General features: G+C 37.8%; 1 protein-coding gene across 6 annotated transcripts in view; it reads left to right on the top strand.

The window, feature by feature from the left end:
- PPP2R3A (protein phosphatase 2 regulatory subunit B''alpha) overlaps positions 1 to 23,774 on the top strand; it is a 215,807-nt gene that overhangs the window by 20,791 nt on the left and 171,242 nt on the right. For 3 of the 6 annotated variants that reach the window (XM_032408648.1, XM_032408642.1, XM_032408645.1), the window contains exon 1: positions 19,607 to 20,058. The exons of 2 other annotated variants lie outside the window; for them this stretch is intronic. The gene's annotated coding sequence lies outside the window, so the exon portion shown is untranslated. Of the gene's footprint in view, positions 1 to 13,773; positions 13,816 to 19,606; positions 20,059 to 23,774 lie in introns of those variants that run through there. One more of the 6 variants, XM_032408646.1, reaches the window with a different exon arrangement.

The raw sequence follows: 23,774 nt of genomic DNA, 5'->3' as shown, positions 1-23,774 counted from the left end.
CCCCCCCGCCCAGAGTTGTCTTGACTCTTGCACATTTTCTCTTCTGTGTGAAATTTTAGAGTTAGCTTATAAATTGATCTTAGAATTAATTCATATCATTGAAGACAGTAATAATTAATATTAATAATATTAATAAATAATACTAATTAATAAAGGCAATATTAAGAACTGCTTTTGGAAATGAATTAATTATTTAAATGCTTTTCCCATTTAAAAACAGCAATTTGAGTGATGTGATGTGAACAGTGGTTAGGAGATACTAGTTGAATGTGATTATGATCTCCAGTAGTTATCAGTTTAGCATCTGTTTTGGTGGCTTGTGACCATTACAGTGTTTTTATTTTTTTATTGAGATTTAATTGACATATAACACCATATTAGTTTCAGGTGTACAACATAATGACTTGATATACGTATATATTGTGAAATCATCACCACAATGTCTAGTTAACATCCATTACCATATAGTTACAGTTTTTTTCTTGAGATAAGAACTTCTAAGATTCAGTGTCATCACCTTTCAGATATACAATATTATTAACAGTAGTCACCATGCTGTACATTACATCCCCAGGACTTACTTATTTTATGACTAGAAGTTTGTACCTTTTAACTACTTTCACTCATTTTTCCCCACTCCCTGCCCTCCACCTCTGTCAACCACCAGTCTGTTCTCCCCATCTATGAGTTTGGGTTTTTGCTTTTTGTGAGGTTTTTTTTTAGATCTCACATAAGTGAGATCACACAGTATTTGTCTTTGTCTAACTTACTGCATTCAGCATAATGCCCTCAAGGACCATCCATATTGTTGCAGATGGCAAGATTTCCTTCTTTTTATGGTTGAATAATACTTCATTGTGTGTGTGTGTACGTGTGTACACACTACATTTTCTCTATTCATTTATCCATTGATGGACACACATACATAGGTTGTTTCCATGTCTTGGCTATTGTAAATAATGCTGCAGTGAACATGGGGATATAGATATCTTTTTGAGTTAGTGTTTTCGTTTCCTTCAGATAAATACCCAGAAGTGGAATTGCTAGGTCATATGGTAGTTATATTTGTAAATTTTTGAAGAACCTCCATACTTTTTTCACAATGGCTGCACCAATTTACTTTCCCACCAACAGTGCACAAGTGTTCCCCTCTCCACATCCTTGCCTACCCTTGTTATTTCTTGTCTTTTTATAATAGCCGCTCTAACAGGTGTGAAGTGATAACTCATTGTGATTTTGACTTACATTCTCCTGATGATTAGTGATGTTTAGCACCTTTTCATGTACTTGTTGGCCATCTGTACGTTGTCTTTGGGAAAATGTCTATTCAGATCTTCTGCCCATTTTTTAATTGATTAGCGTTTTTTGCTATTGAGCTGTAGGAGTTCTTTATATATTTTGGATGTTAGCCCATTATCAGATATATAATTTGCAAATACTTTCTAGGTTTCCCTTTCATTTTGTTGATGGTTTCCTTTGCTGTACAATAAAAGTTTTTAGTTTGATGTAGTCCCACTTGCTTATTTTTGCTTTTATTGCCTTAGCTTTTGGTGTCAAATCTAAAAAATCCTCACCAAAACCAATGTCAGAGAGCTTGTTGCCTGTGTTTTCTTCTAGGAGTTTTATGGTTTCAGGTTTTACATTCAATCTTCAATCCATTTTGAGTTGATTTTTGTGTGTGGTATAAGATATTGATACAGTTACTCTTGTGCATGTGGTTTGTTCAGTTTTCCCAGCACCATTTATTGAAGAGACTGTCCTTTCCCCCACTGTTTATTCTTGACTCTTTTGCCTTAATTAATTGGCCATATGGGTTTATTTCTGGGCTCTGTTCCGTTAATTTATATATCTGTTTTTATTCTAATACTACACTGTTTTGATTACTGTAGCTTTATAATATAGTTTGAAATCAGGGAGTAATGCCTCCTGATTTGTTCTTGTTGCTCAAGATTGCTTTGGCTATTTACAGTCTTTTGTGGTTCCATACAAATTTTGGAATTGTTTTTCTATTTCTATGAAAAACACCATTGGAATTTTGATAGGGATTGCATTGCATCTGTAGATTGCTTTTGGTAGTTATTGACGTTTTGACGATATTAAGTCTTCCAGTATATGAGCAGAGAATATCTTTACATTTATTTGTGTCTTCAATTTCTTTCATTGGTGTCTTACAGTTTACAGGGTACAGGTCTTTCACCTCCTTAGTTAAATTAATTCCTAGGTATTTTATTCTTTTTTGATGCAGTTGTAAATGGGATTGTTTTCTTAATTTCTCTTTCTCATAGCTTATTATTAGTGTATAAAAACACAACTGAGTTTTTTATATTGATTTTTCTATCCTGCAACTTTACTGAGTTCATTTATTCTAACAGTTTTTCGGTGGAGTGTTTAGAGTTTTCTATATATGTGATATATCATCTGCAAATAGAGACAGTTTTACTTCTTCCTTTCTGATTTGGATGCCTTTTATAAAATTTCTTATTCCAGGGGCGCCTGGGTGGCTCAGTCATTAAGTGTCTGCCTTCAGCTCAGGTCATGACCGTGGGGACCTGGGATAGAGCCCCGCATTGGGCTCCTTGCTCAGGGGGGAGTCTGCTTCTCCCTCTTCCTGTGCCCCTCCATCTCACTTGTGCTCTCTCTCACTATCTCTCTCTCTCTTTCAAATAAATAAATAAAATCTTTAAAAAAAAATTATTTTTCTTGCCTAATTGCCCTAAGACTTTTAATGCTATGCTGAATAAAAGTGGTAAGAGTGCTCATGCTTGTCTTGTTCCTGTTCTTGTTGAGTATGATGTTAGCTGTGGGCTTATCATACATGGGTTTTCTTTTGTTAAGGTACATTCTCTCTACACCCACTTTGTTGAGAGTTTTTATCATGAATGGATGTTTTATTTTGTCAAATGCTTTTCATGCATCTACTGAGATGATTATAAGATTTTTATCCTTCATTTTGTTAATATGGTATAATACATTGATTGATTTATGGATGTTGAACCATCCTTGCATCCTTGGAAAAGATCCCACTTAATCATGGTATATGATCCTCTTGTTGTATTGTTGAATTTGGTTTGCTAATATTTTGTTGAGGATTTTTGCATCTATGTTTATCAGGGATATTGGCCTATAATTTTCTTTTCTTGTAATGTCCTTGGCTAGTTTTGGTATCCAGATAATGATAGTCCTGTAAAATGAATTTGGAAGCATTTTCTCCTCTTCTATTTTTTTTTGGAAGATTTTGCAGAGGACCATTATGCTTTTAATTGTTGTTCTTAGTCGCAAGTTTAATTTGTACTCATAATTGGCTATTGCTTAAAAGTGGAACATGTGTGAAACACATGTCAAAACATCATAAATTAGTGAGGAGCATGAAAAATAATTCTAAAGAACTATTTCAAGATGTCCCTTATGGAATACATAAGCTGTATTCATCTGATCAAAATTTTTATAAAACATCAAGATGTCTCTAATACTAAACAAACTACATGATTAAAGGAAGCTGGGTACAGGGAATAAGGGAATTTTCTGTTTTATCTTTGCAGTTCTTCTGGAAATTATAACTATTTCAAAATAAAAGTTTTTTTTGAAAAAAATTATTATAGTCCCCTCCTCCTCTCCTGATGCTCCTCCCCCCACCTTCCTCCGCCCCCCACTCATGTTCTCTCTTGCTCTCTCAAATAAATAAAAAATTAAAAAAATTATTATAAATTTAGAAACGTTAGCCTGGCATACCTTATGTTTAAAGTTATACCTGTATTCATACATGCATATAATTGGCATTTGCTATTTCCTATTCTTAAGGTCACTTTAGAGAAAGTAATTTCAGATTGGTTCAGTAAATATAAATAGCAAGGTAAAGATATGCTGTTGAATCTCATGAAATATAGAAGGGGCCTAATCAAATTAAGATAGATTGTCAATTGAAAGACTCCATGTGGTATTAAATAAGGAAGAGGTTTGCTTTAAAATTTTTCAACTTACTATATGATGGTATTGTAGACAGCTGGATGTTTATTTTATTATGATCATCCTCTGTTTAGGTATTTAAAATTCTAAAAAGGAAAAATTTAAACACTTGAAAATATGACAAAGAAAAAATATGGAGTTATTCTATCCAATTTGGCTTTTCATTTATTGGTAATAAAGATCTACAGCATGCTGTTTGCTGAGAACTTCTCTCAAAGAGTAGCATGAAACCATTTCTCCTACCTTGACATTTAAAAACTAAACCTCCAACTTATGGAAGAATCCCAAGTATCAGGTTTAAAAAATCAGTTTGTTTATTTTGGATGCTATAATGCAAATTAAATTTCAGCCTACATTTCAACATACATTTGGTGCTAAGTCCCCATCTTTTAATTTAATACATTTGGTTGGTTGGAAATCCATCTTTTAACTTCTTGATAATTTTGTTGGACAACATATGATTTTCTTTACATGATAAAACAGTTCCTCAGTGAGTAGAAATCAAAATTTGTCCTTAGATATTGTCAGTACAAAGACTTTGCTATGTGAACTTTATAACAAATCTTTAATGATATATTGATCTAGGGCACCTGGGTGGCTCAGTTGGTTAAGCGACTGCCTTCGGCTCAGGTCATGATCCTGGAGTCCTGGGATCGAGTCCCACATCGGGCTCCCTGCTCGGCGGGGAGTCTGCATCTCCCTCTGACCCTCCCCCCTCTCATGTGCTCTCTCTCTCATTCTCTCTCTCTCAAATAAATAAATAAAATATTTTTAAAAATAAATAAATAATATATTGATCTAAGATAGAATATTTTTACTTAAATTTGCTTTATCATATGTCATACAAACTTTTTAAATGATTTTTAAAAATTACTAAGGATGGTAGCAGTATTACCTTTTGTTCATTAGTCAAAAAAGCACTGATCTGCACTGTAGACCTGATTACTGAAATTATGCTGATTGATGTCAGATTGGGCCTAGGTTCAGAATGTTCAGCCTGGAAAAGGGTGTAGAGGGACAGGATGTATCATATGATGAGGCCCTTTAACTGAAGGGCATAGCATTGCTGCTCACTTTCAAGAGGGTAATAATTTCCCCCTTTCAATCCATGTTGTTGCTTTGGTCTTAAGAGTGGGCAGATGGGCATGTGTATTGCTCAGCTGCCTTCCTTCATTATAATCAAAGATTAGAATGTTCAAAAGATTCTGAGCACCTAAAAACCATGGTAAGTGTTCATTTACATATGATGGAGGTTTTTTTGACTACAGATTTAATGAAGAGAGTGACCAAGTTATGGAAGGAAATAAAGTATTATGAAAGCAAGAGCGGAAAGAAAAATAGAGAATGAAGATGTATGAATAGAATCAGTGAAGATGTATGTTTGCATGTCAGAGAAATTGGTTTTAAGGAATAAATATCCAAGTAAAAGGTTGTTTATAGCAAAAATACACAGGGAATATATCAGTTCACTCCAATTTTATTAAGTACAGCCAGCCATGATGGAAACGAAACATGCATGTCTCTCTTTCTCTCTGTATTATGTCTGCTCTACTTAACACCAGCTTCTCCTGCCATGTTGCTTATCATGGATGCCCCAGAACAGTGGCCTTAGTCATCAAATCTGTAGGACCTTTAAGACCTAGAGCTCTTAGCTAATGACAGTGTTTCTGTCCTTCAGTTACAAATCCCCAGGAGAGAAAATGTAATTGGCCTGCCTTAAGTCAGTGTCCCAACTAAATTTAACCAGAAATGGAAAGTGTATGATGCATAGAGTTGCCCCATTGAGCCTGTAGACAAGGTAGGTCTCTAAGAAGTAGGGACATCTCTTACTCAGTTATATAAGAGAAAAGACTTGTTTTAAAAGGAATTAATTGGTTCCCTGAGCTCTGGGGGGGGAAAAAAAAAGAGGGAAGTGTAAAATATCTATCCCTCCAAGAAAAGAATGGCAGCAGTATAATAGGAAGGGAAGATTAGGCCAGTCTACAACATGAACAACTGCCCATTCTGTAGCCCTAGGCAGCTTTGTTACCCCAGTAATCCTTGCAGATGATTCCTACCCAACAGGAATGGGAACCCTAGGAGATGAGTTGCAGTAAATGACTAACTTGAGGAATATAACCAAGCATCTCCATAATACCTGTACTGTAATGACTGTCAAGATATACCTTGGGCCAAAGCCCATTACCTGGCTACAGTCATGATAAAAGTCTATTTTGGTGGATGACAAACAAAACTGGGGATCCCTTTTAATTTCCATTCATATCACCTAGCTTGTTAACCACTGATAATTAAATGTCCTAGTCCCATATAGTGGGAATTGGTTTGTCTTGACCCCTTCATGCATAGCACAGGAGAGAGTAGCAAGGGCATTCATAGGAGAAGCACCACCAGGGGGAGGTGTACTGAGTGACAGTGCTACCAGCAGAAATTCTTAATGGTCTCCAGTTATCAGTATGAATGTGTCGCTTTTCCAAGGCCTGGTTGACAAAATGTTCTCAGATACTTGAGTAAGCAAATACCAATGCAGGAACGCATTCTTCAGGGATTTGGGTGTAGGTTAGCTATAAGTTTGGAGATCATGGTGATCCAGGGCCCTCCTTACTGGTGAGCCAGAGATCTATTTGATGTGTAGACTTTTTAAAAGAACTTGCCTAGCTCTAGTACAAGCATAATTGAGCCTCTTGTTTGCTGTCTTTCTGAGTGTGTGTGTTGGGAGGGAGTGCTGGGTCATGCACTTCTAGTGGATTGTTTTTTGTACTTTGCCTCTCAGTACTAGGGCATTTGTGATGGAGGCCAGGAGTGCTGGTCTTAGGTTCAAGGCATATGCTAAACCTTTTCATCAGGTAAAATGCAAGATTAAGCTGAGCAGTTATCAGAAATGTCCAAGAGGGCTACTTCATCCTAGATAGGATGAATTGAATCAGTCCCTCCTTAAACTGGTTATAAAAGGTGACTTTTTTCCTAGTCCAGTCTTGGCCAAGGAAACAGAAATGGTAGCATATTAGCAAATTGCCTCCCCCCTGCTTCCTTCTCTTCCTCATTAAGTGCTTTCTCTATGCCGGGCACTGTTCTGGTGTTGAGAGACAATGGCGAACAAGGCAACAAGGTCCATGCTTTTGTGGAGTGTTCATTCTATTGCAAGGATAATATAGTATGTGTAAACAGTAACAGTTTCAGGTAATGACAGGTGCTATACAGACAGTAAACTGGATAATGGAGTAGAAAGGAATGAGATGAGCTTGGTCAAAGGCGAGGAACAGGCTGTTGGAGGAACTGAAAAAAGGCCAGGCAGTACAAGGTGAAGTTGAGGAAATGGTAGGCAGATTCTGGAGCTATTTTAGGCTGTGGTCAAGGAGTTCAGATTTTGTTCAAAGTGGAGCATTTTAAACAGAAGAGCAATTCACCCTGATTTTTATGATTCTTGTGCTGTTTGGAGAATGATTGGAGTATGGAAAGGCAAGAGTAGAAGCAGAGACCAAGCGAAGGTCATGACAGTAGTTGCTGGTGAGAGATAATCATTTGGACCAGGTTCTAGCAGTGAGAAAGTCAAAATTGAGAGAGATTGGAGATTGGGTTGACAGGCCTTACTGAATGAGTTTATATTCCAGATATGGCCTACATTTATGGCAGATAGCCATTCCACTTTTATGGACTTCTAAACACCTACCAAGATACCTGTACAATGCCCCAATAATGTATTCTGGTTGTGTATATACTGGGCTATTGGGTTGTCTGTACAATAAGTAATTAATAGCAACCCTTGCTTGGCCTCATCTGCAGGATACAGGGATCCCTCAGTACTACATGCAGAATGTCAGCTGAGTAAAGAATTTTGGGAATGTCTCAGGGGTCTTATCATACTCCTTAGGGTACCTGAGGCCAAATGACAAGTTGATGAGGTAGGCTTGGTGGCTTCCCTGACCCTAGACTTGGACTTGTCAGCTCAGTCTGTCATACCAGATGTATGACCAGCAAATAAAAAGCAAGTTGTGAATAACCTCATTTGCTCTATTACAGCAGATAGCTCTCTGTTTATCCTCAGCCCTCCTGCTCTCAAATTTCTAACTCTCTGCTCAACCTCCATACCTGCTGTTGGACTGTTGGTTTGGACTCCTATTATGTCTCTCTTTGGCTTCTTGCAGTTGAACCTTGCTCTCAGCTTTGCTTTCCCATCTGAACTCAGTATCCTCTTCCCCAGCTGCCCCCATCCCCGCCCCAACACTCCATTGAATGAAAAATTTTCTGCTGAAATCGTAGCCATAGAACCCCACTAGAGGTGGTGATTCAGACTTGTGCCTCAAGGGTGTTTTTTTATTTAGGTACTACTCTTGAGCCCACAGGACTACAGCCTTTTGCCTGAAACTGACTTGTAGGCAGACAGTGATTTATGAGCTCTTTCAGAGGGCAAGCTCAGAGATTCATTGGATCAGTGCAAAAATAAATTAATGATTTTATTTGTGATAAGACCACACCTAAGATATGTCAAGGTTGATTATTTAGAGGGTATCAGTGGAGCCAAGAAATAAGATCCCAAGGTGTATCCAGGACAAAAACTAAGAAATGGGGAAACAGTGGGTTCTGGTGAGGGACACATGTGCAACCCAAAGGAACGCACGTAAAAACTGAAAGTTGTCAGCTCAAAAGAATCTGTGTATCTTTTTTTACCTGGAGATATTTCCATTGGGGTTTTGCCCTGTTCCCCTGCCCCAGCTGAATTTTGGGGCCCTCCACAGCATCTGGCCGTTCATAAAAAATAATATTGTTGAATCCTCTTTTATGCTGTATACTGGCTACATGTGGCGGAGATGAGGATGAGTAAATTGCAGTGGCTTTCTGACTCATCTCTGCTTCATCCCTGATTTATCACACTGCCACCCAAATCCTATCCTCTCCTTCCTGAGAAACTATAGCAGTGCTATAAATGCCTAATAAATACTTTATGAATAAATGGAAATTATTTCCACGTTTCTTCTATTCAGAGAATCTTTGCACTGTGTCTTTGTATTTATGTGTTTTCTCCAAATCTATTTCACTCTTCTGTTTTTAAGTTAAATTTTTTTTTCTTGCCCTTATATTTGCAGCTCTTCCACATTTAGAATCTTCTGCATTTTCCATATCCCTCCTGTTGATTTAATCTCACAGGTCACTTGTTCTGAAAAAAAAAATTATGCTTTATTTGTGGCATTATGGCATGTCTTGTATATAGTTCTATTTCTGGATATGATGCCTTTTGTGAATATGCTTTTAATTATGTCTCAATCAGTTTTATTGTTGAACAAGCTCGCTGTCTTAATTATGCTTATAAAGTTTGGTAATATACTTACAGTAATATACTTATAGTCTGGTAATATACTTATAGTCTGAAGTTCAGATAGGTAGCATTAATTTTATTCATTGGTTTTATGAGTCTGACTTTAAATTTTACTCCCATTAACTTTATCTGTTATGATTTTCTTTTATATGCCTATTTTATGTGTCACAATTTCATCACTCACTAATAAATTTATTTGGTTTTCAAGCTTCCTAAAAAACAAAATTAGGGCTAAAAAAAAACCCTTGTTTTTTCTATTCAGGTTACTACAGTAACTTCAGTGTTCTGTATCCTTCCTTCCTTCCTTCCTTCCTTCCTTCCTTCCTTCCTTCCTTCCTTCCTTCTGTTCTTCCTTTCTTCTTCTTAATGCCTACTAAGATTTCGAGATAATACTTTGCCTAGAAATCGGGAAATCTGGGATTATGGCAGGGACTCAGGTACTGACCAGCCCAGCTCCTTCAGTCTTGATATGGATACGGTATGGGACAGAGGGGTTTTAATGTTCAAGAAACCCGGGCCCAGATCCGTTTTTTTAACTTCTCTTAGCCTCAGTTTCTTCACCCGTGGAATGGAGGTAATATTAACCTCAATGTTGGCATAAGAATTAAATTAGATAATGCATTTAAGTGCTCAGCACAATACCTTGCCTAGAAATACTTTAAAAATGATAATGTAATAATATTAATCTTTCCTTTAACCCAGTATAAGAAGGGTCAGTCACCATAGCAGCATGCCTCTGCCTCTACCCCTGCCCTTCACACATTCCTCTCCCTCTCGTCTAAGGAATACAAGCCCAAGATAAGAGACCAAAAAGAGGAAGCATACCTAGTTCTTCCTTTCTTGTGTTCCTTGTTACCTGTTGTTAATGGTAGCATGAATTGCTACAGAGGTAGTCTTGTGCCTGATGTATGACCATTCCCTTGACTCTGTCAGTGGGGGCCTGCAGAGTGGTGGTCTTACTCTGAACTCAGAGTAAATTTTTGGTAAAAGATACTCCTTCAGGTATATGGTTATTAAAATATACTTTTAGATGTTCTAAAGGCTTAAGGTATGACCATGGGAAAAAGTGGCTGAATCAGGGTAGAAAACAGTATCAACAAAATTATCATTGTGGAGAAAAGGTCAAGAAACTAAGAGGCCAGGATATCAGATGGATTATCTATTTGATGTAGAAATCAATTAGAATATAACAGAAATAGTATTGGAGTGACAGTGAGCCAAAAGCTAAACTCATCAAGGAGTAAAAGGGAGACTTAAATACCACAATAAGGAAGGATAGTGGGTGGTAGAGCCTAATGATACATGACTCAAAGCAGGGGATTTGGGGAGAGGGTGGAGGGATAATGCACTGGAAGTTGCAATAAGGAAGCAGAAAGGCACTTACCAGGCCTCATGTCTGAAGGGTATGGAAGAGAAAAAGAGAGGGCTACAGGGAAATCAGCGTCCTGAGGGGAAAGCCCAGAGCCCAGTTTCAGTTTGAATAAGAAGGAAAAGGAAGGCTTTCAAGAAGAGGTCCGGGATAGGAGGTTTTTGCTGCTATCCACCTATGAGTCCCACAGGGCTCAGTGGAAAGGTTAGGATTCCAGGAGATAGGGTAGAGGCTTAGATTCCATCATCAGTTGTTATCATATGTCCCTTGCATACATCCTTAATTCCTTTGCCTTTCTCTCACTTCAGCAAGCCTTGCCTGGCTAAACTATAGTACTAATTAAATCCAGGTCTTTGCCTAGTCCATTCCTGTAAAACCATGCTGCTGAGCTTGCATTCAGTTAATGACCATTCAAGTGGACCCATAATGTTGCCTGGCAATCATACTAGATTTCCACAGTCATTTTCTATTTCATCTCCTCCTAAATGACTGTTGCATGTCTTCAGTCTCTTCGTGTCTTCACCATCCCCTCCCCATTTGTCACTTTCAACTGATGACCTTGCTTTCTATTTCAGAAAAGAAACAGGAAAAAAAGAGCTTTCACAGGCTTTTAGCACTCCAGCTGCCCACTATCTGCAGCAGTATTCATATACCCTTTCTTTCTCATTGCTGTGAAAGAACAGCCTAAGTGCTTCATAATTCTTTCTTTCATATCAGTTTTCCCCTCTTCTTAATCACTGTCTTATACATGAGAAAATATGTTTTTATTTCTCCCCTTTTCAAAATAATCCTTGTCGGGTGCCTGGATGGCTCAGTAGGTTAAGCATCTGCCTTCGGCTCAGGTCATGATCCCAGGGTCCTGGGATCGAGTCCCACATCGGGCTCCCTGCTCAGCGGGGAGTCTGCCTCTCCCTCTTTCCCTCACCCCACTTGTGCTCTCTCACTCTCTCTCTCTCTCTCTCAAATAAATAAATCTTAAAAAAAAAAAAAACATAAAATAATCTTCATGGACACCACTTTCTCCTATGTCTATTTTCATTTATTTATTTTTTTTTTTTTTAAAGATTTTATTTATTTATTTGAGAGAGAGAATGAGAGACAGAGAGCATGAGAGGGAGGAGGGTCAGAGGGAGAAGCAGACTCCCTGCCGAGCAGGGAGCCCGATGCGGGACTCGATCCCGGGACTCCAGGATCATGACCTGAGCCGAAGGCAGTTGCTTAACCAACTGAGCCACCCAGGCGCCCTGTCTATTTTCATTTAAACTTCACGGCAAAACTTGAAAGAGTTGTCTGTACTTCGTTGCTAGTTTTTCTCTTTGCATTTCTTTTTTATACCCAAGCCAAACAGATTTCTGCCCCCACAATTCCATCAAAACTGCTCTTACCAGTTACTAATGATGTCCACATCTGTCGTTTCTCAGTTATCTGACTTAACACTCAGGAACAGAATTGATCACACTCTTCTTGAAACACCCTCTTCACTTGGCTTCTGATATCATATCACTGACTGTCAAGATAGTCAGTGCCTCACCTGCAATGTATGCAGAAACATGGGAGACCCATGGATCCTCCCTCTCTGGCCACTTCTTTTCAGTCTTCTCTGCTGATTCCTCGTAACTTCCCCAAACTGTAGGTCTGTACTATCCAGTACTGTAGCCATTAGCTACATGTACTTATTTAAATTAGTGGCTACCTGTTGAATGGCACAGATATATAAATATTTCATCATCACAGAAAGTTCCATTATATAGTCCTGCTCTGCATGTTTGAATACCCCAGGGCTCCGGCTTTGGATGTTTTTTTTCTATATCCCTATATAAAATATAGAATTGTATAGAATCTTACAGAATATGATTTATTATAAAATAAATATTTCTGTATATTTCTTTCTCTTTTCTTTCTATATTCTCTCCCTTGATCATCTCCTCTAGGCTCAAGGCCTTAAATATGACTCAAATTTGCATCAGCCCCAATCTCTCCCCTAAAGTTTACACTTGATTCTCCAACAACATTCTGCATATCTTTACCTGAGTATCTAACAGGCATCTCAAAAATAATATCCCAAACTGAACTACTGACCGTACCACCACCACTGTCTCTCCTACCAACAAATCTGTTCTTCCTGCAGTCTTCCCAGTCTCAATTAATGTCAGTCTTCTTCTAGTTGTTCAAGCAAAAACAAAGACAAAACAAAAACAGTTTTTAAAATCAACTCATAAACTCATCTTGACCTCCCTCTTTTCCACAAAACCCACACATCTGTTCCATTGACTCTTGTTTCAGATTATATCCAGAATCTATTTCTCACTCTTCCTGGCCCAAACCAGCTGGCCCAACCAGCACTGTGTTTTGCCTGGATTTTTCCAGGAATATTTGCCTCCTTTTTGGTGTCCCTGCTTTCTCTCCTATCCCCGGTAGTCTATTCTTATCAGAGTAACCAACTAGAATGATCTTGTTAAAAAGTAAGTCAGATCATGTCATTTTTCTGCTCAGAGTTCTTCAGTAGCTCCCCATCTCACCTAGCAAAAGTCAGTCTAGTCACAGTGGCATTCTTACTGTGCACTCTGAGGTGCTCCCACCTCAGAGCCTACTTTGTAGTTGGTGTTTCTTCCAGCTCCTTTTCCCCCAACTCATCTCCACACATGTTTCCTCTCATGATACTGATTTATTGAAGAGACCAGGCCAACTGTCTTTAAAATGATCCATATCTTGAATTTCTCATTTCCTCATGGTAGTAACATATTTCTCTACTGCCTGTATTTCCTGGACATTAGATCTAAAAGGTTAGTTAAAGCTAAATATTTCTGGCAAGAAAACCCTGTGATACTTTGATCTTCACATTCATCATATTGAGAGAGGTACATACTATTTTTTTGTCCCACAGTTAGTGATGCTATGTTTAATGAGGGTGTTAAGGTGATGACTTTCACATCCCTCCATTATCAGTTTACATTTTTACATTTGTGATTAATACATAATCCAAAGGGTGAATGTTATGTTTCTTTTTAAAAAAAATATTTATTTATTTATTTTAGAGAGAGTGCAAGAGGGAGGGAGAAGGAGAGAGAAACCCAAGCAGACTCCACATTGAGCGGGGAGCCCAACGCAGAGCTCCATCTCACGACCTGAGCTGAGACCAAGAGTTGGACACCTAACCAACTGTGGCAACCAGGTGCCCCGAATGTTATGTTTCTTTAATCCTGTGATGTTAAGTGAATTTTTTAGCTGTGGAACTCTTTTTTTTTTTTCCAAATAAAATATTTTTTGGAGATCCAATATATAAAACAGATGAAAGCAGAGCTATTCTGGTTGCAGTGGGAAATGCCTAGTATTGGCAGCTTTCGAGGGAACTCTGACAAGTATAGTTTGCAACTTACAGAGCCTGCCTGAACATGAGAAAATGGAGGCCCAGAGAGGATACATGACGTCTTAAGGCCCCCAGCATCTCACAAGAAAGGCTCAGTGCACTGTCTATTAGAGCACAATTTGGAGGGCTCTGTCACCTCCTTGGAAAGCTGTGGTTATGGATGACCGCTAGACCGGCAATTGGTTTTTCCCTGGCAGTCCCCCTGCTGTCTTAAGTTGTCTGAGTGCTTTCTTTGACATTTTATCTGTTCTGCAGATGTGAAGATTGGAAATTACTTCATTTTTAGTGTGTGTTGGGTTGCAGTCTCTTTTTTTTGTTGTTGTTCCCCTTTTGGAAATTTTTCATCCACAAAGAATTCCAGATTCAGACATTATTCATCTTATGTCTGGACCACTAAAATCTCATGAGCTCCCATATGTCTTATCTCTTTCCACCTTTGGAATATTCAAAATGCTGCTACAGCTAAAGTCTATTTTATCATTTGCTTGCTTCCTTTCTGTACCTTACTTATCATACATCCTAACTGCCTTAATAGAGAATTGAGTAAGTAAATTTGGTATATCCAGACAATGTATATAAGATGTATGATGTAGCTTTTTGTTTTTATAAAAAGATGTTTCCCTATATTAAGTGGAAAAAACAGGTAATAAACTATAATTCTCACTTTTGTTTCTGAAAAACAAAAAAATTCACAAAAATCCTCGTGTCTGTTTACTTGTATATGTATGTCTAAAGCCAAAAAAGGACATTTACAAAAATGTTCACATTGATACTCCCTCTAGGTGTGATCCTTTTTTTTTCCCCTCTTTGTGTTAATCATGTGCACCCTCTCTCTCTTTTTGCAGCAGGTATGTTTTATTTCTATAGTCATTACTTTTATAAAGATTAAAACTGTTGTTAAAAAAGTAAGCAACAACTTTGATCTGTCAAATCCAAATTGCACTGAAGGCAATTCAGGCCCCTCCCCAGCTTTCTTCCAGCCATTCCATCCTTTGGGATTTTTTCCTATTCTCTTATCATCCCATTCAAGCAAAGTTTCCCCCAACCCATGCTTCCATTTATTTTACCCCATGTTCCTGGTCATCTTCTAGAATTGCCCACTTGGCTCTGAAGCGCCTCTCTGCTAACTTGTACCAAAATGAACTTGTCAGGGAAAGAAAGGGAGATGTAAAAATTATGTTCTAAAAGAAACTATCACTAGAATGTGATCTTCATCAGGGCCCAGGAGTGCCTCAATAAATACCCATTGAATAAATTGATCTATTCTTTTTGTCTCATTTCTTTTATCCCATAAGTTCCTACAAGACAAGAGCTTTGTTTTCTGTAATGCCCTGAACATTTGGGGTACTTAATATGCATTAATGATTAAAGTCTCTTAAGATCCATAATTTACTTAATAAAAATGAATTTAATATCTCATCAACTTTGACTAGAATTTGTGCTTGGACAGGGATGTAGAAAAGCATGGGATTTAAAAATAAAAAACTTATGTTCAGATCCTGCTTATAGATTTGTGATCATGGGTTAGTCATTTAAGCTTCTGAGCTGCCTTCCATTTATAGCCTCATTGATTTCTCTTCCAGACTCTGCAGAGGCCTTCTCCCTGATCTACGTAGCTTTGGTCTTGCTTCTCCAAGTCTGTCCTCCCCAGTGCTTCACCAAGTGATAGGCCTACAATGTAAATCTGACCTTGTCCCTTCATTCCCTCAACCTCTCAAGGGCTCTCTGTTGCCTCTACATCCCTTCAGCTGTGGTGCCTCAAAGCCTGTCTTCAAACTTGACCCCGAAATAATACCAAACTTTTGGTAGCTTCTCAGACATCTCATGCCACTTCCTGAGGCTTGCTTCCTTTTGTCCGCAAGGCATTTTTCCCTTTCTTCCTGTAGCCAACTACTGCTCTGCTCTAGGACTGTGCCTGGCAATCTTCCTCTCTGGGATGTCTTTCTTGATAAAAGGTTAGGTATCTTCTTTCTCTGCCTACTCGTGTTATAAGCTGTTTGAGGCAAAATCACTGAATTCTTAGTTCCCCCATCTTGAAGAATACCTGGCTCTCAAATTGTATTGAATTTATATTCTTCTAAAGTGTCAAATGATTTTTATGTGTAGGATGTGATTTGAATTTTATATGACCTCCTCCAAAATAAGAAAAAGACTTAGAAAAGGAAAATAGTTGAATTAAAGGAACTTAAAATACTACCAACAGAGAGAACTGTTGTTGATGTTTTAGAATATATAATAGAGAATTTTTTTAAATTATAAGAGGTTAAAACTTTAGCCTATAAATTTTCCTTTCAGAGCCACTACTCAGGGAAATCGGTAGCTTTGAAAATTACATGCATTAAAAATTAGTAGCCAGTTCACTGTGCTTCTTCCTGCATCAAATAATACAAAATAGCTTTTGTAAAATATAGCTATTTCCTAATTCAAAACAGGAAAAAAATTTGGTTTTCCTCATGTTTTCTAGACCCCGGGGCCAGCTTTTGTCCTGTTTTTCTAGAAGAGAAGGTCAAATACCAGTGAAGGAAGCAACTTGACCAACTTACTGAGCTGGTCAGTACAAAGCAAAGCTGGGATGGGGAGCTCCTGACTGCCCACCTGGTGCTCTTCCCCTCAGCCACGTTTCCTTTCCTCCACTGGAGTAAAAATAAAGGTAGATTTTTAAGCTCTTTCTAATTCCCATATGCTCAAATTAGGTCTGCTGCTGAGATGTTCTTATCTTACTTTTAGTCTCATTATTAAGACATTAGCCCTAAACCTAAAGCATTAATTTGTCCTTTCATATTCACATATACGGTTTCTTTGAGCATCAGAAATATCTTCCCTTCTAAGAAATTTCTTAATTTATTTTCTCACCTGTTTTTGAAGTGAACACAACAAATAAAATATTCCAGGTCTCCTTTTTTATCCTACAAGTAAAGTAGTTCAATGGTATATGTTTTTGTATGCCTCTAAATTGTTCTCTTGGGGTCAGTTTCCATACTGAGTCATCCACCAAAGATTGCCTGTGTTTTCCAGGCAAACTGATAGTTTTATTATTTCTAAATGACTCATTACTTCTGAATCATCACACCTTGTGTACTCTGTTAAATAAATTTTTAGGCATTTTTCTATAATTTTTCCTCTTCTGTGTCTTCACATGTCCCATCTAAGTGACATGGATATTTAGCCAATTTTCTTTTGTGTCTGTGATTTCTGTTGATCATTTTCTTCTTGAATCCTTTCAGCAGTTGAGATAAGCTGTGGAAGTTCTGTACCTCATACTCTCTGCTGCAGATGTTTCCTGAAATAGAACACATAAATAGCAACATAAAAAATATGTGTAACACCATTCTCTGTTTTCCATCGTTACATGTATGTTGTTTAAAGTTTTAACTTCCCAAATTTCTCCATGAAATTAGAGAGAAACACCTGTAAAAGAAAAGTATAACTCTGTTCGTTGGTACACAAAGTCTTTGGAATTCAGCCTGTTGAAAGAATGAAATATTTTTCTCCCTTGACTTCTGTGTTTTCTGGACTGGTTTTCTTCCTGACCTTTGAAAATTCATTCTCTGTCTCCTTCCTTGCATCCTTCTCCTCCCTACCCCATACATGGCAGCCTTCCTCAGAGTTTTGCCCTTGACTCTTTTCTTACCATGTGCATGATCAGTCTTGAGCACAAACCACAAAATCTGGTGCTTATTCCCAAATCTTTATTTCAACTCCTATCTTTTCCCTGCCAAGTATATCCATCTGCATGGGAAATACCTTCTGGATACCCCACCGAAACAACCCATGCCTGAAGCTGCCTTTATCTCCCCTATGCCCTTGCTCCCCAGCCGTAGCACACAATAATCACCCTAGCCTCATCTTCACATCTCTAGAACCTGTTTTTAATTTTAAAAGTTTGTTATCAAATATTGCATATTAATTCTCATATTAAAGTGTCAGTGCTTGAGACTTCTAAAAAATATGTTTCCACTCCCAAGTTGGCCTGCTCCTCAGAGATGTGAATTTTTTCTTAACTATTTCTTTCATTATTTGCCTCAATATTTGTAAATGCATATATTGGAAATTCATCATTCATTTATTTTAAACGTTATGTCTCACCTTCCTAATATAAATTTCAGTTCTTTCACCCCCTTTTCACCACATTAACAAAATGAAGGGTAAAAATTATGTGATCATCTCAATAAATGCAGAATAAGTATATGACCAAATTAAACGACCATGTGAGATTTTTTAAAACTCTTAACAAACTAATAATGGAAGAGAACTTTTCAATCTGGTAGAGTATCAAAAAACCTGCAGCTTAATCATACTTAATGGTGAAAGATAGAATACTTTTCCCTAAGATTGGGTATAAGGCAAGGATTTCTGAACCAACCACTTCTATTCAATATTGTTCTGGAGATCCTAGCTAGTGTAGTAGGCAGTAAGGCAGTAAATATTGGAAAGGAAAAACTAAAACAATCTCTATTCTCAGATAGCATGATTGTTTATGTAGAAAATCCCAAGGAATTTACCCAAAAAATGCCATAATAAGTGGATTTAATGGAGTGGCAAGTGACAAGATCAATATATATAAATCAACTATGTTTCTACCTATCAGCAACAAACAAATGGAAAATGAAATTAAAGCAACAGTATCATTTGCATTAGCATCAAAAAACATGAATTACTTGGGAATAAATTTAATGAAAGGCCCATAAACGTTGCTGAAGGAAATTAAAGAGCATCTAAATAGAGAGCTGTATTATGTTCATGGGTTACATGGATTAGAGACTTGATATTGTTGTCAACAAATGGAGATTTATTAATTCAGTGATTCATCAGTCTTATATAATACCCAGCACTCATTACATCACGTGTCCTCCTTAATGTCCATCACCCAGTTACCCCATCCCCCCACCCTCCTTCCCTCCAGCAACCCTCAGTTTGCTTCCTATGCTTAAGAGTCTCTTATGGTTTGTCTCCCTTTCTGATTTCGTCTTGTTTTATTTTTTCCTCTCTTCCCCTATGATCCTCACATGAGTGAGATCATATGATAATTGTCTTTCTCTGACTGACTTATTTCACTTAGCATAATGCCCTCTAGTTCCATCCACATCGTTGCAAATGGCAAGATTTCTTTTTTTTTGATGGCTGAATAGTACTCCTTTGTATATATATACCACATCTTCTTTATCCATTCATCTGTCGATGGACATCTGGGCTCTTTCCTAAGTTTGGCTACTGTGGACATTGCTGTTAGAAGCACTGGGGGGCAGGTGCCCCTTAGATCACTACATTTGTATCTTTGGGGTAAATCCCTAGTCGTGCAATTGCTGGGTCATAGGGTAGCTCTGTTTTCAACTTTTTGAGGAACCTCCATGCTGTTTTCCAGAGTGGCTGCACCAGCTTGCATTCCCACCAACAGTGTAAGAGGATTCCCTATCTCCGCATCCTCGCCAACATCTGTCATTTCCTGACTTGTTAATTTTAGCCATTCTGACTGGTGTGAGGTGGTATCTCCTTGTGGTTTTGATTTGTATTTCCCTGATGCCGAGTGATGTTGAGCATATTTTCATGTGTCTGTTGGCCATTTGGATGTCTTCTTTGGAGCAATGTCTGTTCATGTCTTCTGCCCATTTCTTAACTGGATTATTTGTTCTTTGGGTGTTGAGTTAACAAATGGAGATTTAGATTCAATGAAATTTCAGTCAGAATCCCAGCAGGTTTTCTTTGTGAATATTGGCTAGTTGATTCCAAAATTGACATGGAAGTACAAAAGACTTAGAATAGCCAAAACAATTCTGAAAAAGAAAAAAAAAAAAAAGGATTTACATTATTACAGTTGGCCCTAGAATAGCATGGGGATTAGGGGCACCAACCCCCCATGCAGCTGAAAATCTGAGTATAACTTTTGGTTTTCCAAAAACTTTACTAATAGCAAGAACTAATAGAGATCTCTCTTTACTGCAGTATGCAATTTACTGGAGAGAGGAACTACTCTCATGGATATTATTAGTGTCACATGGCGTTTCAAGTGGATGCTTGTAACACTTGAGCTCTCTGCAATAGCAGCCACAGGTGACTACAAAATTATTACAGTAGTACAGTATGTACTATAGTTAATTTTATGAAATTATTTAATACTGCATATTTATGTTTATTTTTCTCTTGACTGGGAATAACGCCATGTATGGTTTGTGTTTGTATATGTAAGTTCTGATAAATTTTAATGTTTTATAATTGATTTGTGGATGTTTTATGGTAGTAAATGATAAAGTAGACTAGTACCTACATATTATTTTATGCATTCATGACATACCTAACTTTTTCTTAGTTTTTTCGGTATTTCTAGACTATGTGGTTCATTGGTGAGGGTTTTCAAATTGTCACAAATCATCAACATTTTTTCCACTATATTTTTGAAAAATATCTGCAGGGGCGCCTGGGTGGCTCAGTTGGTTAAGTGTCCGACTCTAAATTTTGGCTCAGGTCAGGATCTCAGGGTTGTGGGATCAAGCCCTGTGTTGAGCTCTGTGCTCAGTGGGGAGTCTGCTGGAGATTCTCTCTCCTTCCCTCCCCCTCAAATGCTCTCTCTCTCTCTGAATAAATAAAAGTAAAATCTTTAAAGAAAAAATATCTGCATATTAGATCAAACCCATGTTGTTCAAGGGTCAAAGGTATTTTAAGACTTATGTAAAATACAATAATTAAGACAGAATGGTATTGGTGTATATAAAGATAAAAGAGTAAGGAATCCAGAAATAAACCTCTATATATGGTTGTTTTTCAACAAAGGCTCCAACATGGGGACAGGATAGTCTTTTGAACAAATGGTGCTGGGTGATCTTCAAATTCAGCCTATTAACTACAGAAGAAAAATTGATTCATTGGATTATTAAAATTTAGGATTATTAAAAATTTTAAAGTAGTAAGATTAAGACCTCCTACTTTTCAAAAGTTACTGCCAAGAAAATGAAAGGAAAGCTAAAGACCATGAGATAATATTTATAGCTAAAATACACAAATGAATTTTTAGAACAATAATCAAAGACAGCCTAAAAGAGTAAATGCTTCACAAAAGAAGATATGTATCAATTGTTAAAAAACGTATGAAAAAATTCTCAATATCATTGTCATCAGGGAAATGCAAATTAAATTCACAGTGAGATACCACTTCATACCCACTAAAATGGGTAAAAGTAAAGTAACTGACAAATATCCAAAAGGATATAGAGCCACTACAGCTCTCAGGTGTTGTTGATGAGAATATGAAATGGTAGAACCACTTTGGGAAACAGTTCTACATGTTTTTATAAAATTAAACATACACTTGCCATGACTCAGCAATTCCACTGTTAATTACCCAGAAAAAATGAATATATACCCACAAAGACTTTTACTTGAATGTTCATAGCAGCTTTAATTCATTAACAACCCAAACCAGAAATGACTCAAATATTCATCAGCTGGTGAACAGAGAAAATAAATTTTGATACATTCATTTAGTAAAATACCTACTAAGCAGTAAAAAGGAATATACAACTAATCCATGCATTAACATGGATGAATATCAAAACCATTGTGCTAAGTGAGAGAAACCAAACTCAAAAGTATATATATATTGTATGATTACATTCATATGAAGATCTACAACAGGCAAAACTAATCTATAGTGATAGGAATCAGATCAGTGGTTGTCAAACACTGTAGGTTAGGGGAGTTGATTGGGAAAGGGCACAGGGATAGTTTTAGGGTATCATAAATGTTGTCTTTTTTAGGGCAGTGGTTACATGGTACTTAAATCTCATTGAATTTTATACTTAATATGTACATTTTATTATATGTAAATTACACATCTATAAAGTTGATTTAACTCTTTTTTTCTTAAGATTTATGTATTTGACAGAGAGAGAGAGCATGCGCCTGTGCATGCCCGTGCACAAGTGGGGTGGGGGGGAGGGAGAAGCAGACTCCCCACTGAGCAGTGAGCCTGACCCCGGGACTCCATCCCAGGACCTGAGCTGAAATCAAGAGTCATGGTCACTTAACCGACTGAGCCACCCAAGTGCCCAAATAAAATTGACTTAAAATAAAAGTGAGGGGGTGCCTGGATGGCTCAGTAGGTTAAGTGTCTGCCTTCCCCTGGGGCCATGATCCCAGGGTCCTGGGATGGAGCCCCCCTGCAGGTAGTTTGCTTCTCCCTCTCCCTCTGCCCCGCCACACCCCCTGACCTTCCCCCCCACCCCGCCTTGTTCTTGCTGGTGCACGCTCTCTCTCATAAATAAATAACATCTTTAAAATAAAATAAAAGTGAGGCTCTAAAAAGCTGAGAGGAAGCTCTCCGTTTGTGGGTAGGATTTGTCAGTTAGTGGGTTTCACTCTAAGGGGATCATGTGGTTAGATGGGATTTCTAATCTCCAGTAAAGGATTCTTTAATCCACGTTGGGGAATGGGAGCTAGAGGTTTTTAGTGACCTGGATCTGGGCTGGGGAAAGTGGGCTTATTCAGAGTATAGACTTTTACTCAAATTTCAGTCTTTACCACCCTATCTGCCCCCGAGGTTGGTGCTTTTCTGGTTCTGAGTTTGTGGAGTGCGAGTAGGGAGGGCTATTCCTTTGCAGACTTTCAAACAATCCCCGTATGTTCACTCTTCTATCCTAGCCCATTTCCAAACCTAGGCCTTTATTAGGTTATGCAGGGTGAATTGGTTTGCTTGCCATTAGTATGCCTTCCTCCTCTACTCTAGTAAGTCATTGATTTATCATTCCTGCTTCTGCTTTCTATCTTCATATATAGTGATTTGGGGCTACAGGTATCTCTTAGGTTCTTTGAATATGGAGTTTAAATTCCTATTTTTATTCTTACTGTTTGGAGGATACTTTAAAACTGTAAAACCCATCCTGTACAATTTTTAACTTCAGCAATATCAAGCTCCTTATAATTCTCCAAACACACCCAAGCCCTTTTGATATCTCTGTGCCTTTGTAGAATTCCTTTTTGCTTGTAAGGTGTAGTTTAATCCCTTCTTCACTTGGTAAGGCTCTTATCTTTCAAAATCCAGTTCTCTCCCTCCTAACTTTTCTTGTCTGCTGTTTCTGTACCTTTGTTTCACAACAAATCAACTTCATCAGAAATGGCCATATAGCACTTTTCTATGGAGGACTACCTGGAACCACTGGAAAATACTTGTTAGACTAATTGTAAACTGCTTAAAGTAGAAGAAATAGTAAGTGCTGAATGAACTCTGAAATTGTATATGAACCACTTAGGCAGTTTGTAGGGATGAAAGGAGAGACAAAAGGCCTAGGAAGTGGGCAAGCAGTGTATAACAAGACCTGAGGTGGAATAAATGTAAATATGCAGAATAATTAACTGTAATTTCCTGAGAAATCTATTTTGCTCTCTACCTCTGAAACAACAGATGTTTAGACTGAAAAACTGTACTGCATATTTCATCAAGTCAAAGATGGTGAGGGGCGCCTGGGTGTCTCAGTTAGTTAAGCGTCTGCCTTTGGCTCAGGTCATGATCCTGGGGTCCTGGGATTGAACCCCACATCGGGCACTCTGCTCAGCAGGGAGTCTTCTTCTCCTTCTCCCTCTGACCCTCCCCCCTGCTTGTGTTCATTCTCTCTCTCTCTCTCTCTCACTCTCAAATGAATTTTTTTAAAAATGGTGAAACACTCATTTCATGTGCCATTAAGACAGTAAAAGTTCGAACTATTATACAGTGCTTTTTTTATCATTTAGAACTTTTTTTACTTATTGAAGGAGTTCTTTTAGACTTAATTGTTGAC

This window comes from Phoca vitulina, unplaced genomic scaffold, assembly GCF_004348235.1.
Source record: "Phoca vitulina isolate PV1807 unplaced genomic scaffold, GSC_HSeal_1.0 scaffold10, whole genome shotgun sequence".
NCBI classification, from domain to species: domain Eukaryota; kingdom Metazoa; phylum Chordata; class Mammalia; order Carnivora; family Phocidae; genus Phoca; species Phoca vitulina.
This window is presented reverse-complemented; position numbering and strand designations above follow the sequence as displayed.